Here is a 13,247-nt window from a genome sequence, read left to right as displayed (position 1 = left end):
CAGCCTTTGACTGAGTGTGGCATCAAGGAGCCCAGCAAAACTGGAGTCAATGGGAATCGGGGGTTGGGAGGAAACCTCTCTGCTGGTTGGAGTCATGCCTAACACAAAGGAAGATGGCTGTTGTTGTTGGAGGTCTTCTTCTCTGTTCCAGGATATCACTGCAGGAGTTCCTCAGGGTAGTGACCTTGGCCCAACCATGTTCAGTTGCTTTATCAGTGACCTTTCTTCCATCGTAAGGTCAGAAGTGGGATGTTCGCTGATGATTGCCCAATGTTCAGTACCACTTGCGACTCCTCAACTGCTGAAGCAGTCCACGTCCAAATGCAGCAAGACCTGGACAATATCCAGATATGGGTTGACACGTGGCAAGTAACATTCATGCTACACAAATGCAAGGCAATGACCATCTTCAAAGAGGGAGAATCTAATGATCGTTCCTTGGCATTCAATGGCATTGCCATCGCTGAATCCCCCACTATCAACACCCTGGGCTTATCATTGACCAGAAACTGAACTGGACTAGCCATATAAATACTGTGGCTACAAGAGCAGGTCAGAGGCTAGGAAACCCTGCGACGAGTAACTCATCATCTGACTCTCCAATGCCTGTCCACCATCTACTAGGCATAGGTCAGGATTGTGATGAAATGCTCTCCACTTGCTTGGATGAGTGCAGCTCCAACCACACTCAAGAAGCTTGACACCATCCAGAACAAAGCAGGCCACTTGATTGGCACCCCATCCACAAACATTCAGCCCCTCCACCGCCGATGCACAGTGGCAGCAGTGTGTACAATCTACAGGATGCACTGCAGGAACTCACCAAGGCTCCTTTGACAGCACCTTCCAAACCCACGACTGCTACATCCAGAAGGACAAGGGCAGCAGATGCATGGAACACCACCACCAGGAAGCTCCCCTCCAAGTCACTCACCATCCTGAGTTGGAAATATATCGCTGTTCCTTCACTGTTGCTGGGTCAAAATCCTGGAACTCCCCCCCAACAGCACTGTGGGTGTGCCTACACCAGACAGACTGCAGCGGTTCAAGAAGGCTGTTCGAGACCATCTTCTCAAGAGCAATTAAGGATGGGCAATAAATGCTGGCTTAGCCAGCGACACCAGCATCCGATGAACGAATAAATAAAAGTGGTGGATGGGGTCCCAGGCAAGCAGGGAGTATTCCACCTCACGCCTGACTTGTGGGGTGGGTGGCATGTTTGGGGGCTGTCACTCTTGCCTCGACTCTGGAATTCAGCTCTTTTGTCCATGTTGGAAGCAAGGCTATAATGAGGTCTGGAGTGGAGTGGTCCTGACAGGACCTAAACTGAGTGTCAGTGAGCAAGCCGGGTAAGACCCGCTTGTTGACGTTGTCATTGATATCTTCCATCACTTTTTTGGTGATTGAAAGCATTGTTGGAATGGTTATTGGTTGGTTTAGATTTGTCCCCCTTTTGTGGACAGGGCGTACCTGGGCAATTTTCCATATTGTCGGGTAGGTGCCAGTCTTGTAGCTATACTGTAGTTAGTTCTGGAGCACGAGTCTTCAGCACTACAGCCAGGATGTTGTTAGGGCCCATAGTCTTTGCTATATCCAGTGCGCTCAGCGGTTTCTTGATATCGCATGGAGTGATTCACTTTGGCTGAACACTAGTGTCTGTGATGCTGGAGGACTCTTGAAATGACAGAATCATCCACCAAGCACTTCTGACAGAAGGATGTTACAAATGCTAAGCCTCATCTTTTGCACTGCCATCAATCAGAATATGGATGTTTATGGAGCTTCCTCTTCTCCATTCGTAGTTTGATTGTCCAGCTCCATTCATGACTGGATCTGGCATGACTGTAGAGCTTTGATCTAATCCATTGGTTGTGGGATCATTTAGTTCTGTGTATCGTATGCTACTTAAGCTGTTTAGCATGTTTGTGATCCTGTGTTGTAGCTTCCCCAGACTAGCACCTCATTTTCTTGTCTGCCTGATGCTGCTCCTGACAAGCTCTCCGAGAGCCTTCATTGAACCAAGGTTGATCCCTTGGCTTGTCGGTAATTGTAGAGTGAGAGGTATGCTGGCCATCAGATTACAGATCATAAAGATAAAAACAAAAAACTGCAGGTGCTGGAAATCCAAAACAAAAACAGAATTACCTGGAAAAACTCAGCAGGTCTGGCAGCATCGGCAGAGAAGAAAAGAGTTGACGTTCCGAGTCCTCAAAAAAAACTCGAAACGTCAACTCTTTTCTTCTCCACCGATGCTGCCAGACCTGCTGAGTTTTTCCAGATTACAGATCATGCTGGATTGTTGCCCTATTCTATCAGTGGCTGCTTTCTCAGCCATTATATTCCAGTTCTCCAGTACACCCTCCATAAATCATTTTTGTCTTGCCACTTCTTACTTTAAAAATATCTCAAGATCTTTCTCTTCAGCAATTGTGCCCCTACACCTGACAATTTTGCAGTTCTTTTTGTTTTTTGCTCCTGCTCAGCATTTGCTATATTTCCTCTGCCCCAAAGAGCAGCTTTCTTTTTATAAATACCAAAGAAATGTGGATGCTGAAATCTGATATGCATAGAGCATTTTATGTTGTTTAGGCTTTCACCATTCTGGGCACCAATTTGTTTTCTTTGGAGACCTTACATTAGGAAAACTCATTACAAAGCAGAGGGTAACAAACTTAACTGTGTTTACTTCTCAAAAAGGTAGGATTTGGAGCTCATTTACGGCGGTCACTCTTTGGGCTGTTATGCATATTTGTCTTCCTGATGGTGCTCAACATGGCATCTAATTTGACTGGTTGTCACATTTTATTGAATTATTCTTAAGTTGAGCTGAAAATTCAGTATGCTAAGAACTTGGTAACAGCTGTGTTCCAACCTGGCCTCATGTTATAAGTCCTTAGGTCACTCTTGTGTGGTTTTGTGATATATTTGCTGATTGTATGAATTCATTAGAATGAATGAGAAGCAATGGTAAAGCACATTACCATAGTTATATTATTTCTTAAGTTCAGCTCCCACATACAAAACACTATCCGAAACTGGATCTCAGTCTGACACTACAAACTAACTGGAAGGGTCAAGAGAGGGGTTGGAGCAACTGAGTTGGGTGGTAACAACTAAAATTATCCCCTGGCTGGATAATTTTGCCCAGAGGGAGCATAAATGTAGAGGAGAAGGCCATGGATGGATCCTTGGATATGTCAGAGATAATAGAGGAGGAGGAACAGCTATCATTGTTGACGTTCATGCAATTCTTGGTTATATATGAATAGAATCAAGCAAAGGAAGTCCCTCCAGGTTGGATCATGGAATAAATGTGTTGATGTCGTTGACTATGTCAAAGGCTGTAGATCTGTCGAAGAATAATGAATAAGGACATATTCACCGAGAGTGCTCTTTGGGACCTTGGTTAAAAGTCATTTTGCTGTGTAGGAAGGCCGATAACCCAATGTTGGAGAAGTTCAAACAGTGATCGTGGAGATGTTGGCAAACAAAAATATGTGCAGGCACTTTAGAGAAGATGATTGGTGATGGGGTGGTAGTTTGGAAGAGTAAATTTTTTAACAAATAAAGTGGAGCTGTTCATGACAACATTTTTGAAAGGGAAGGGGTCAATGCCTGAGAAGAGGGAACCACTTGCAATGTCAGCTCACGTGTGACCAGAAGGGAAGTTCGATAGTTGGTAATTTATTCAGAATGGTCAGGTGGGCAAGAGGTGATTCTCATGATCAAGACTGTAAAGGGTTAATTCTAATAATAGCTACTGAGCATGTGCATAAGGACGTATCACAGTGATACGTCAACTCTTTTCTTCTCCGCCGATGCTGCCAGACCTGCTGAGTTTTTCCAGGTAATTCTGTTTTTGTTTTATATCTCAGTGATGTCGCTCAATGAAAGGCGATGAAGCATCCAGCTGTGTCTTGGTCTTATTTAACCTTTGTAAATAGTTAGCATGTAAATAAATGTTTTTGAACAAAAGACCATTGCCTCTGGAAAGATCTCTTATAGAGTAAGAAGCTAACGAGTTCTGAGAAAAAACCCACAATAACAGCATGACAAGCAGAGGAGAGAAATTGGAGAGATATCAAGAGTTCGGCACTGGAGTGAGAATGGGGGTTGCAGGAGGCTGATGACTGGGATGAATGGTTTGGTGGACAAGGCAAAGGCAGGGAAACAACAATAGTAGCTGAGCAGATGGCCTGTATCTTGGTGACAGAAATTCATGAGCACCTCATATTTGTTAGAAGTGAGTGTGGAGGGAGTTTAAGGAGATCATCGGAAATGGAGAAAAGAAAGGTTATCTTTTGTTTCCAGTTTGATCCTAGTGTAATGGGTAGTTTTGGCAGAGAAATGCTCAGGACTCAGAAATCCACATGGTAGTTGCTAGGATGAATGCAGAAATCTTTAAAACAAAAATTATGGAACTTCTGATAAGGAAAAGAGGAATCTGAAAATGAGCATGGCTATAGTCAGAAAGCTTAACAGAAAAAATGCTAAAGCAGTAAGAGACCTGTGAGCTGTGAAGCTTTAAAGATGCTCACAGAGCTGAATTTGAGGATCATAAGATGATTATCTTAAGCAATCGCTTTAGTATGTTCTAATAGCCTGACCTTGATTACCAGGTATAATCCAAGTGAGTTTAGTAACTTTGATGGAATGAGGTGGAACTTCTAGATAGGGTCAAAGGGCCCCGAAAACATGGAACAGACAGTATTTGTCCCAAGTTACAAAAATAGGGTGAGATTTGTTGAGTGTCATCATGAGTGATTTGAATACTGGGGAAATGTTTTTGGATTGGAAACAAGCTGTGTTCTAAAGTGGTGACAACATTGATCCATGTAACTACAGACTCATTAGTCTTTGTATAATTCAAAAGCTTACATTTCCCATGTTGCACCTTAATTGTGTCCAGAGCAGTAAAAGATGAAGTGTAGTACATTATTATTAGCTCAACGAAACAACTTAACTATACAGAATTGGTGAAATATAGACTAGTCAATAACCCATACAAGTACAATCACTTTAAAGGTTGCAATCTCAACAATTTGTATTTACCATTTTTTTTGTGATTCCAGTCATTTTATTTTGAATCCAGATAACTTTATCACCATATAAACTCAGTCTAAAAGAGCTTTGTTACCATATAAAACATTGAAGTTGACCATTTATTTCATTTAAAAGAAACATTCTACTATTGCTGTTCAGTGATAGGTCTTGAAGCTCTACTTTTCCTCCTTGGCTGCAGCTTCATTTCTTATATGTTTTATCCCTGTGCCTTTGCCTTGTAGCTGGATCCAATTGTGCAGTTGGGTTACTGTATTTTTGAATATATAGTCCAGCCTGGCCTGATTAAGTTTTTTTATATGTAGGTAAATGCCTGATCATGATCATCTGCTAGATGGTGAGCTGACTGGTTGAGTTCCTGTCAGCAACAATGGAGCATAACTGGAAAGCAGACAGGGAAACAAGGGTCAACCTACAGTAGGCTGGATCCAGCCCCACTATTGGCCTGAGTCTCACCGAGCAGTCAGCCTGAATCTTATCACAAGTCTGCAGATTATCAATGTTGCAGGTAGATGATTAACTTGATTGTCTTTTCAGGAATTTGCATCTAACTCCCAGGAACTGCATCTCCTGCCCTGAGTTTTGTCTTAGTCCTCAGGTCTTATACTCAGCTGTGTTAATGTCTTGCCAATTACACTGTTAAGGCTTATTAATGTCATGCCAGTTGCATTGTTCAAGTTAAGAGAAACAAGCATAACTTGTCTTTGAGCGAGTACCCCACCAATGGCTGTCACCCATTTTATTGGTTTATTTTACTGATTATTTGTTTTATTATTAAAATTGAATATAAATAGGCGATAGCTGGGACACTGGGTTGAGTGGGAAGAGAGCTGTGAGACCGAACAAGTCAATAAACTCTCTCAATAAAGAAAATCTCTGTGACTTGGTTTTGGCTTCACTAATCAGTTTGGACCCTGTTAACAAGTGGTGTCTCATATGGATGCAGAGACAAGCTTCAGGCATCTGGCAGGAAGCAGCCTTGAGTACCAAGTGCAGCAGCAGAGTTTAGCGATAGAATAGGAAAACCAACTGCAAAGAGAGAAATATTCCTGCCTCTGGCAGAAGAAACAAATGTACAGTGAAATAAAATAGCCACACCCATGTAAAACCTGCCTCTGGACATGTGGAACTATGCATCAGTAAAATGATTATAGTTTTTTTTTACAGTATTTTGTTTGCTTACTCATCTATTTCTGTTCTTTCTGCTTCTGTGCTGTGCCATGGAGAATGAATTGTTAACAATAAAATAATAGAATTTAATATGAAGAGCAAACTTGGATGATTGCCTTCATGACAGTCTGGTAAATATCAGCTCTATGTGGTTTCAGAATGAGAAGATCTTGCCTGACAAAGCAACTTAACATTTTAGCAAATTACATCTCAAGCAGGGGTCAACCTGAGCCACAGTGAAATTAAACACTCTTCGCACGTCTATCATGGCATAAATAGGACAATTTGTGACTATTCACACTGTACTTATACAATATGGACAACAGTTGTTCCCTTAAACCATTGCGGTCACTGTCACTTGCTTTTTGTTTTGAGCAGTAACTTCTGCAGTCTATTTATATCTAATCCGCGATTCTGAAGCAACATGGCAATCGGTGGAGCTTTTTCTTAAAAAAAAAACCTACAGTTATATTGCAAGCAGAACAAAACAGTTTGCTGCTATCTGCATGCAAGGTTCCTGTCATAAACAGCTTCACACCGTCCTGAGCTGAAACGTATTTTGCTTTTATATTTGTCCATCATGTTCACGTTATATTAAATAATGCCTAAACTGATGTAATGTTTTCAATCAAACTGATGTCGCCTGTATTGTATATCTCTCAAAGTATCCACACACTAAGTCAGTGAGAAAATGATTGGATTTAATTATCACATGATCACGTAAAGAAGAAAGTAAAGTGCTTTTGCATCACAGTGAGCATGCAGAGATTTTAAAACAAATGTTTTATTAGTAATCCACACTTTGTTTTGAAAAATACTTTGATCATTTTATGGACAATCTTGTATTTCATGTCTCTGTGAAATCTGCAAGATCATGAATTATGTATACCCTCAATTCCAAGTAGACTGTGGAAAGCTTAGTTATGTGGTATGTCTAGTCTTCCAGAAAGTAACTTTGAGTTTAGCACGAGCGGCCAACATGTAAAGTTAAAGCAGTTGGAATTTCGGGTAAAGCATGAAAGTTGTTAAGAAATTAACCAACTGGAAGTATTAGGTGCCTGCTAAGCAGGTAACACTAAGGTAAAGAAAACGTTCTCTGTGATGTGCTCAAAGAATCAGTGATGTTTATTTCTGTTTAATTTACATTAACAATTTGGATTCAAAAGCTCAATACAAATTGGTCACATTTTCTGACACTGAACTGTGAGGCGTTTGTTAATACACAAATGAGCCAAACCAAATATCTAAGTGGACAGAACAGGCATAGACGGAATTGCTTATGGATAAGTTTATGGACTGCATGTTTGCAGAAAATAAATGGGCGGCATGTCTTCCCTGAATATGCAGAACTAATTACAGGTGAATTTTAAAGAAATCTCAGCATTTGAGTAGACTCAGCACTTAGAGACCAGTTACTAGGAAGCAGCCAGTGGAATTATATTGCTTGGTAGAACATAAGTTAGAAGATGCCATGCAACTGTAAATTGGTCAGACTATGCATTCACAATTGTGTCCAGTTTAGCCACTGAGACACAAGAGATAGCCCAGCCATGTAGACATTGTAAAGAAGAGCTACAGGATGGATCTGTAGAATTAGTATTATGCCAAAAGCCAAGAGATAGGCTGTTCCAATTTAAAGGAGGGAGACTTATGGACATATGAGATAGTACACTATAGGTTTAGGTAAATTTTGACCATAAGAAAAGGAGGCACAAATGTTTAAAGTGGTAAAGGCAAACATAGGATTAATGTCAGGATGTTCTTTATCAAGCAGAGTGATCAACTCTCTGAACGTTAGGATAATAGAGACAAAAATCTTAGTCACTTAATAGACAGGGGAACTGGTAGCCTACATTCTACTTGCATGATTCTTGATGAAATATGGAAATTATACTGATCAAGATAGCATTTCACAATAAAATCTTGTTTTGGTTAAACTCCTGTATTTTTATTTTGCCCTTTATGTATTACATAACAATATTAATTCAAGGCTTCATACACCAGGGAATCAGATGCTTGCCAGGAGGAAACTTCCTCAAGGCAAAGCTAAATTACTATTGACTTGTTCTTATGGTGTGCTGCCAACATTTCAGTCCTTTGCTGCCAACAGGCATCTGTAGTTCTTGCCAGGTGTAATCTGGAAATGATTGTGGAGGCTGCTTTGCTAGCAGCATTGATCACAGCATTAGGACACAGGATAAGGATTTGATAAAACCAGGCACTGAAAAGGAAGTGGGAATGAATGGGTTGACAAAAGTTAGAAAGGCAGGAGAGAAGAAAGTTGTGCATATTTGCATGGGAAATAAGAAAATCCATTTTCCCCTTCTTTATAATATGTTAATCATTATTTTTTTTAATTTGAATTGCAACATAGCCATTTTTCATTACCATTTGTACCCACATAATGCCATTCCTCAAGGCAGTATTAATGCCTCCAGTAGTAACACAGATTTACAAAGTTTAAAAACACATTAAAGATGATTTGATGTTTTACAAAAGAGTAATAATTGATGCTGTGGATAAAGTATATTGACAATTAGCAGCAGCCATGCCCCATTTCTACCTTATGTACGCCTTGGTCTAATTAATCACCACTCTGTTACCCGGCTTGACCTAAAAACAACATTTGGGCTTGACTACCATTTGAGGTCGACTAGTAATATAAAATTGAAGGTATTGTATGTAAATAAGGACTTTAAACTTGGGACTGAATTTGTCTGTGCTGTAATCTCATTATCCATGCCCTCTTCACTTCATCTGAAGGCTACATTTAGCCTTGATTCTTAATACATTAGATCTCTTTTACAAACTTCCTATTGGTCACACACTTTGTTCTATTTCAAGTCAATCAATAATAAGATAGAAAAACATGAATCAAAAGAACTGAAGTTGGCTAGAAAATTTCCAGTGGGAAACCACTAGGATTTTCTGAAATTCCATCATTATATGCAGTAAGGAGGATCTACTGAAATGATTTTTTTTAAAAAAGCAAAAAGTTGAATGCTAGAAGATTAGCACACTCAACGAATGGTTCCCTGATTTTCAACCTAATGGGTAGACAGAAAAGTAGGCAGATTAAACCCTCACATTGGATACTCGAGTTCATTCTTCTGTTGTGTGAAGCTTGGTGCTACATCCAATGTTTAAAAACTCACCAACTGTCTGAAGGATTTTCATGTTTTATTTTTGTAACTTAACCTTAAATTATTTGTCTCTCTTACGTTAAAAGAGAACCTTCCCCTAGGACGCACACACAAATACTACAATTATTTATACTTCACTAATGAAAAACTACATGCATAATATTTACCGTAACAAATTATGGAGTAGAAATTTTTCTCAGATGATGATACAAAACAGGTGATGTCAGATGAGCCGCCCATTGTATGCAGCGCCTGGTACTCAATTCCATTACAGTCAACGGATTTAAATATTGTGCGCTGCGTTTAAACAAGCGACTGGTCGGTTCTACCCATTTTGCATCACCGCGCGAGACAAATTTCAGCCTCTATGTTATTAATGTATTTAACGATCAGTGCAATAAATTAGCAGTAGGATTCCTCAAATGGGATAAAATTTATTTTAATTTTCTTTAAAAGGCTGTGTGAGAGTGATTGAGAAAAGAAATACCATTTTGATTGTACACCTGTTGCAGCTTTGCCTTTGTGTTCTATGAATGACAAAGTGTTAGTTGGTGAGAGACAGGCAGAGAGAAACTTAGAGACTTTATATAGTTATGTTTTCAAAATAAACACTAGTTATTATTAATCATTGTTTTGCTGACAGAATCAGTAAGTCAAATCAATTTGTTTCTGCGTTTATAGTAACGGTGGGATATCAATTTTTATTGTAGATATGTGCAAAGATGTTTTGGGTAATAGTTCATGTGTTTGTCACTCCAGCATTTGTGTGTATATTGGGGATGAGATTATTCAGAATTGCTTACACTTGCATCATAGCATATGTGACGTGATGGCATTTTTGTTGACATTGACAGCTGTTTTGTCAGACTGACTCCTAACATTCCTTCAGTTAGCAGTTTTCACTAATTCCTGCTTGCACTGATTTCCAAATCCTAAGAAGACTTTTGGAAGTAATGTGTGAAAAGTAAGGACTTCCCCATTAACAAAAGGAAGGGGTGGTACTGGATCTAAACTTAGGGCATGAAACCGGGCTAGTGGTAGAAGTGTAATTAGGGGAGCATTTCAGGGAAAATGACCATAACTTCAAAATTTAAGGTAGTTATGGAAAAGAACAAAGATGGGCCTGAAATAAAGTTCCTGAATTGGGGGGAAGGCCGGTTTCAATATGATAAGACAGGATCTGGCAAAGTGGGAGCAGCTACTTGTAGGAAACTCTACTTCAGACCAGTGGGAGTCATTCAAAATGGAAATAGAGAGAGTTCAGGGCCAACATGTTCCCGTAAAGGTGAAGGGTGGGACTAACAAGTCGAGGGAACCCAGCATGTCAAGGGATTTGGAGAATTGGATATGGGAAAGGAAGGAGGCTTATGGCAAATTCAAGGGCTGAAAACAGTGGAAGCCCTAGAGGAGTATAGAAAGTGTTAAGAGGGTACTTAAAAAGCAATTAGGAGAACGAAGAGGGGGCATGAAGAAACATATTTTATAAACATATTAAGGGCAACAGGATAACCAGGGAAAGAGTAGGGCCCATTAGGACCAAAGTGGCAATCTGTGCGTGGAGCCGGAGGATGTAGGTGAGGTTTTAAATGATTACTTTTCATCTGTGTTCACTATGGAGAAGGACTATGTAGGTGGGGGAGGGTGACTGTGATACACTTGAACAAATTAGCATTGAAAGGGAGGAGGTATTAGCAGTTTTAGCGGGCTTCAAAATGCACAAATCCCCAGGACCAGATGAGATGTATTCCAGGCTGCTATGTGAGGCAAGGGAGGAGATTGCAGGAGCTCTCACACTAATTTTCTCCTATAACTCTGGCCTCTTGAGCACCCTGATTTTAATTGCTCCAGTTTGGTGGCTGTGACTTCAGCTGCCTGGGCTTTGTAATTCTCTCCCTAAACCTTGTGGACTCTCTACCTCGCTTTTCTCTTTCAAGACACTTGTTAAAACTTTCCCTTTTGACCAAGCTTTAGTCATCTGCCATAATATCTCCTGTGGCTCAGTATCATATTTTGTTTTATAATGACCCTGCGAGGTACCTTGGAATTTTTTAGTCGGGTAAAAAGTTAGTAGGTAGGCATTACCGTTGCTGAATCCCCCACTTTCAACATCCTGGGGGATACCATTGGCCATAAACCGAACTGGACCAGCCATATAAGTACTGTGGCTATCAAGAGCAAGTCAGAGGTTGGGAATTCTGTGGAGAGTGACTCACCTCCTGACTCCCCAAAGCCTGTCTGCCATCTACAAGGCACAAGTCAGGAGTGTGATGAAATACTCTCCACCTGCCTGGATGACTGCAGTTCCAACAACACTTAAGAATCTCGATACCATCCAGGACAAAGCAGCCTGCTTGAGTGGCATCTCATCCACTACCTCCAACATTCAATCCCTCCACCACTGATGGACAGTGGCATCATTGTGACCCATCTATAAGATGCACTTCAGCAACTCACCAAGGTTCCTTCGACAGCACCTTCCAACCCCACGACTCAAGTAGTGAAGACTTGTACTCCAGAACTTGCCACACTCCTAGCCAAGCTTTTCCAGTATTGCTCCAACACTGCATTTACCCGGCAATGTGAAGAATTGACCAGGTATGTCCTGTACACAAAAGGCAGGACAAATCCAAGCTGCCGTATTACTGCCCCATCAGTCTACTCTCTATCATCAGTAAAGTGCTGGAAGGGGTCATAACAGTACTATCAAGCGACACTTGCTTAACATTGCACTGCTCACTGACACTCAGTTTGGGTTCCACCAGAGTCACTCAGCTTCTAACCTCATTACAGCTGTAGTTCAAATATGGACAAAAGAGCTGAACTCCATTGGTGAGGTGAGAGTGACTACCCTTGACATCAAGACAGCATTTGACTGAGTGTGGCATCAAGGAGCCCTAGCAAAACTAGAGCCAATGGGAATCGGGGAAAACTCTCCACTGGTTGGAGTCATACCTAGCACAAAGGAAGATGGTTGTGGTTGTTGGAGGTCAATCACCTCAGTTCCAGGACATCACTGCTGGAGTTCCTCAGGGTAGCGTCCTAAGCCCAACCAACTTCAGCTGCTTTATCAATGACTTCCTTTCCATCATAAGGTCAGAAATTGGGATGGTCACTGATGTTTGCACAATGTTCAGCACCAGACTCCTCAGATATTGAAACAGTCCATGTCCAAATGCAAGAAGACCTGGACAATATCCAGGCTTAGGTTGACATTCAATGGCATTACCATCACTGAAATCCCCCACTATCAACATCTTGGGGGTTACCATTGACCAGAAACTGAACTGGACTAGCTATATAAATACTGTGACTACAAGAGCAGGTCAGAGGCTAGGAATCCTGTGGTGAGTAACTCAACACTTGACTCCCCAAAGCCTGTTCACCATCTACAAGGCGCAGGTCAGCAGTGTGATGGAATACTCCCCACTTGCCTGGATGAGTGCAGTTCCAACGACAATCGAGAAGCTTGACACCAAACATCCAGGACAAAGCAGCACGGTTGATTGGCACCCCATCCACAAACGTTCACTCCTTCCACCACCAATGCACAGTGGCAGCAGCGTGCACTGCAGGAACTCACCAAGGCTACTTGGAGGGCACCTTCCAAACCTATGACTGCTACCTCCTAGAAGGACAGGGCAGCAGATACATGGGAACACCAACACCTGGAAGTTCCCCTCCAAGCCGCTCACCACCCTGACCTGGAATTATATTGCCATTCCTTCACTATCACTGGATCAAAATCCTGGAACTCCACTCCTGACTGCTCTGCAGATGTACGTACACAACTTGGACTGCAATGGTTCAGGATGGTGGCTCGCCACCACTTTCTCAAGGGCAATTAGGGATGGGTAATAAATGCTGGCCTAGCCA

The 13,247-nt window shown here is 41.3% G+C and overlaps 1 protein-coding gene across 11 annotated transcripts in view; it reads left to right on the top strand.

Moving 5' to 3' along the window:
• Positions 1–13,247, top strand: part of rbm19 (RNA binding motif protein 19) — a 276,899-nt gene that overhangs the window by 144,670 nt on the left and 118,982 nt on the right. The gene's annotated exons all lie outside the window — the stretch shown is intronic.

The sequence above is a fragment of the Carcharodon carcharias genome, chromosome 13 (assembly GCF_017639515.1).
Source record: "Carcharodon carcharias isolate sCarCar2 chromosome 13, sCarCar2.pri, whole genome shotgun sequence".
In the NCBI taxonomy this organism is placed as follows: domain Eukaryota; kingdom Metazoa; phylum Chordata; class Chondrichthyes; order Lamniformes; family Lamnidae; genus Carcharodon; species Carcharodon carcharias.
The sequence above is the reverse complement of the archived record's forward strand: the minus strand, read 5'-3'. Positions and strand labels throughout refer to the sequence as shown.